We start from the raw sequence: 5,121 nt of genomic DNA, 5'->3' as shown, positions 1-5,121 counted from the left end.
TGAAAAAAGTAAAAAGAGGCGCTAATCGTAAATTTTTTGTTATACTATTTACTACTGGAACTGTAAAAATTGCCATATTTGAATTGGCGATTTTGAAAGAACGGTAGAAATTTTCGAAGAAACGAAGCCGAAAATGACTTTTGAATGTCGAAATCTACAAGAAAATGTCTAATTTATTTTCGAAAATGGTTGAAAAATGGTCGAATATGTCAAAAGTGTCAAAATCAGTCATATTATAAAATGGTCCATCCGGCCTCTACTTTCTTAAATACTATCTTAATTGCCAAAATCAGTTCTTTCTTAGAAAGTACTAGCCCCGCCCACCCGCCCTCTATTTTCTTGAAAAGTATGTCATTTTCAAACTCATTCGTATCTTACCAAGTACTAGCCCCGCCCACCCGCCCTCTATTTTCTTGGAAGGTATGTGATTTGCCAAAATCAGTTCTATCTTAGCGAGTACTAGTCTTGTCCACCCCCAGTCTTCTCATTCTAGCGACTAATTTTGTTTCTGTTCAGTATAAGATCTTTCATTTCATTCAGACCGGATAAAATTAATCACCGAAATGCAGGCAGTGGGAGTAGAAAATAATAGAATCTAGTATGTGAAAAAATTAATGAAAGCACTAATCGTAATTTGTTTGTTATACTATTTGCTACTGGAACTATAAAAATTGCTATAATTCAACTGGCGATTTTGAAAGATCGGTAGAAATTTTCGAAGAAACGAAGCCGAAAATTACTTTTGGATGTCGAGATCTATAAAAAAATGTCCAGTTTAATTTCGAAAATGGTTGAAAAATGGTCGAAAATGTCAAAAGTGTCAAAATCAGTCATTTTATAAAATGCTAGCCCCGCCCATCCGGCCTTTACTTTCTTAGATGGTATGTTGGTTGGCCAAAACCAGTTCTTTCTTAGAAAATATTAGCTAAGCCCACCCGCGCTCTATTTTTTGGAGGATACCCCATTTGTCAAAATCAGTTTTTTCTTATCAAGTACTAGCCCCGCCCACCTGCGCTCTATTTCCTTGGAGAGTATGTCATTTGCCAAAATCAATTTTTTCTTATCAAGTACTAGCCCCGCCCACCCGCCCTCTGTTTTCTTAGAAAGTATGTCATTTGCCAAAACCAGTTCTATGTTAGCAAGTACTAGTCCCGCCCACCCCAAGTCTTTTCATTCTAACGATTAATTTTATTTCTGCTCAGTATAGGATCACTCATTTCATTCAGAAGGGATAAAATTAATCACTGAAATGAAGGCGGGGCTAATTATGTTCTCTTATGGAGTGGGAGTGGAAACTAATAGAATATTTGAATTGTCGATTTTGAAAGAACGCTAGAAATTTTCGAAGAACCGAAGCCAAAAATGACTTTTGGATGTCGAAATTTACAAGAAAATGTCTAGTTTATTTTCGAAAATAGTTGAAAAATGGTCGAAAATGTCAAAGGTGTCAAAATCAGTCATATTATAAGATGTTAGCCCCGCCCATCCGGCCTCTACTTTCCTAGATGATATATTAGTCGCCAAAACCAGTTCTTTCTTAGAAAGTACTAGCCCCGCCCACCCGCCCCCTATTTTCTTGGAAGGTATGTCATTTGCCAAAATCAGCTTTATAAAAAGCAAATACTAGCCCCGCCCACCCACCCTCTATTTTCTTGGAAGGTATGTCATTTGCCAAAATCAGTTCTATCTTATCAAGTACTAGTCCCGCCCACCCCCAGTCTTCTCATTCTAACTACTAATTTTATTTCTGCTCAGTACAAGATCATTCATTTCATTCAGACCGGATAAAATTAATCATTGAAATGAAGGCAGGGTGGGTGGGCGGGGCTAATTATGTTCTCCTATGAAGTGGGAGTGGAAACTAAAAGAATCTAGGATGTGAAAAAATTTAAAAAGGCTGAATCGTAGTTTGTTTGTTATACTATTTGCTACTGGAACTGTAAAAATTGCTATAATTTAATTGGTGATTTTGAAAGAACGGTAGAAATTTTCGAAGAAACAAAGAAATGTCTGGTTTATTTTCGAAAATGGTTGAAAAATGGTCGAAAATGTCAAAAGCGTCAAAATCAGTCATTTTTTGTTTCTACCGATACGCTACGAAGCGATAATGAAGCGATAAATGACAAGGACGAAAATATAAATTTCAGATGCGAAAGAAAAAGACGACCACATTTTATCGGTACCGATATTTTATCGTTACAGAAACAAAATCTCATCCTGCGATTTTTGAAATCCATGGCCAATTACGCCCTTAGAATCATTTATAAAAACCCTGTATAGACATAAGAGCTTCAGCTTGCTATTACCTGCTGCTCAAGGACAAGGGGTGTTATTTATGCCTCTGGTTTTTACTTTACACAGATTATTACAAAACAAAAATGTCCGATTATGCTTATATTCTTCGATCGGTTTTTTATTGATCAAATTAAGAACCTCATTTTTTAGATTTTTTTATACAGGATCACTCAAAAAAAATAATGAATCATTCAATTCATTTTATTGAATAAATCAAGAAAAAAAACTGAATACTTTGAAATCTTGTAGAGGTTTTAAAGTTATTGTAAGCATAGTAAATTGATAATCAAAACATACTATTTATTCCCCCCAAAAAATCGATGACGTCATTTCAAAATTTTGGCGAATATATTCTACCCAAGCTGTGCAAAATATGATGGGTTGATAAGAACACCAGGACTCCCCTAGATTTTATCATATATTTTCAAAAATGAAACCTCAGAAGCTCCTAACACTGTTTCACACTATTAAAATAAAAAAAGACACAGCGGACTCCCAAGATTTGTTCAGTGTCTTTCAAAAATAAAACACCGAGAGTTTTCAAATGTTTCCCAAAAAGTATCAGGATAACCGCAATTTTTTTCATTTTTTGTCAAGAATCAAATATCGGCGTTCCTTTAGATTTTTCAAACTCGTTAAAGAATCCCAAGGATTCTCGAAATTCTTTTAAATTTTTCAAAAATAAAACACCAGGGGCGCTCAATTTTTTTTCAAATTCTACTAAAAATAAAACACCAATCTCCTAGATGCTTCCAAACTCCTAAAAAAAAAGAACACCATAAGCCCTAAAACTTCTTCATATTTTTTCAAAAATAAAACGCCAAAAACTGTCAAGACACTTTCAAATTCATTAATTCAATAAAAACATCATCGTTATCGAAATTTTTCCATATTTTGCCAAAAATAGAACATCAGTCCCCTATATACTTCCGCATTCTTTAAACGGTGTATTTAATTTGACATTTATAAATTTCAATTCACAGAAATAATTGCTGCCTAAGCGAGCATGTTTTTTTAAGAATCCTGGTTTGAATTTGACGTGAGCATGAAACTGCATAATTAATGAACTGTTCAAAGTTAAATTGCTGTTGAATTTTTTAAGTTAATTTGAAGAAAGTGGGTGGAACACAATCGATACTTTAAATTACAGGTTGAATACAAATTGATGTCAAACAGCATTTCTGGCTCGCTTATGAAACCGTTTTATTCAACAAGAAACACGTTTGTTTTTTTTATTTTTGAATCGAAAAATGTTACTTTTCGTTTTATTCTGGTCATACGTCCCGACTTTTATTTAACCGCCTCATATAAATGAGTTTTGTTTTCTATTATTCATTCCAAGTGATGTTTAGCTGTTTTATAAATGGAAGTTACCATTCGTAAATACCCGGAAAGCGTATTTACGACGTACGATACATGTTTTTCCGTCCAAGAGCATTAGGAAAAATAATTCTCCGATATGAAAAAGTTAATCACGCAGTCCTGCAGCGCAGTAAAAAAATCGTATCCAGCAAGCAGCTTTCCAACTTTTTTATTGTTTACCTTTTTTCCAGTAAACCCCAAACATACCCCGAAAAAATACCAAATTAAAAATTCGTCGTGCGCCCGACCCTTCGGAATAATACAGCGCATTTTACATTTTGTAAAATTAATCCCGGGCAAATTTGCTCCGCCGGAGGCAACATATTTATTTTTTACAAGCTTTCACATAAAAGGAAATAATGGCACACATTCAATTTTCTCGGTCTGATTAGCTGTGAATTCATGAAATACCTCTCCTCGTGCATCCAGACAAACCTACATAAAGATACAGCATTATTCCGGGAAACCGAAAAATATATTGCCGCGTTCTCAAGATAGAATAGATATAAATATTTGATATTTAGAGTGCACGTCACGTGTTTTCTGCTACATCTCGATAACATCCAGTTTATCGGATTAGGTTGTGTTTCAGCGCGGCGCTTTTAATATCGCTAATATCCAAATGAACACACCTCGTAGCGAAGTATGTGGTCGTTATTTTGCATATTCACTTACCTGAAACAGCGCCATCTGCTTTAAATTAACCGAAATCCGCTACACGAAGAAGTTAATTTTGAAGTTGTGCTAATGACTAATGTTGTAACTTCTAACGATGCGATTGATAAATGATAAACCATTACCAAAGCAAACTAATTTTCCGACGTAATCCTGGTGTATATCAAATTTATTAAGCGCACGCTAAGAAACGTTCAGATTTATCTTGGAAATTTCACGCTATCTAATTCTTCCGATCCGGGGTATTTTTGGGGTATTAATTTTTTTTTCTGAAATCAATTGTTTACATAAGCGACGGTTCGTGTCGGATTATTGTCTGTTATTTTGTTTTACTTCCATAGACTAAATATTTATTTTTGGTGTTTTTTAAGCAGAGGTGAAAGTTTTTTTGGGAACTGAGAGTTTGTTTACGAGTCGTGTTTGAGACGAGTATTAAACAATCTCGCGATAAGAAAAAGTAAAAAACGGAGATTTCATCTTCAGTCGTAAATGCTGTTTTTTTTTTCTGTAACCCACGTGAAACGCTATTTTCTGTCTCCTGAAATGTGGCCATGTTGTTCTTTGTGGCGCTAAAATAGTTTCCCGGGGGGATTTAAATATTTCAACCTCATGGAATTGCACTTTACCCTAGTTATACAGAGTGCTATGAAAGTCCACGCAAACATCGATTTACAGATTTTTTTTAATCGCACATTGCTATGGCAATTTACTATTTTTTAGATACGCAATCTCCGAAACTACTGTTGTGGTTTATTAATCCGTCCTTATTTCTTACTTTAAATACTTAAA

The sequence above is a fragment of the Zophobas morio genome, unplaced genomic scaffold, assembly GCF_036711695.1.
Source record: "Zophobas morio isolate AGI-343-1 ecotype UQ-CSIRO unplaced genomic scaffold, CSIRO_AGI_Zmor_V1 ptg000012l, whole genome shotgun sequence".
Lineage (NCBI taxonomy): Eukaryota > Metazoa > Arthropoda > Insecta > Coleoptera > Tenebrionidae > Zophobas > Zophobas morio.
The sequence above is the reverse complement of the archived record's forward strand: the minus strand, read 5'-3'. Positions refer to the sequence as shown.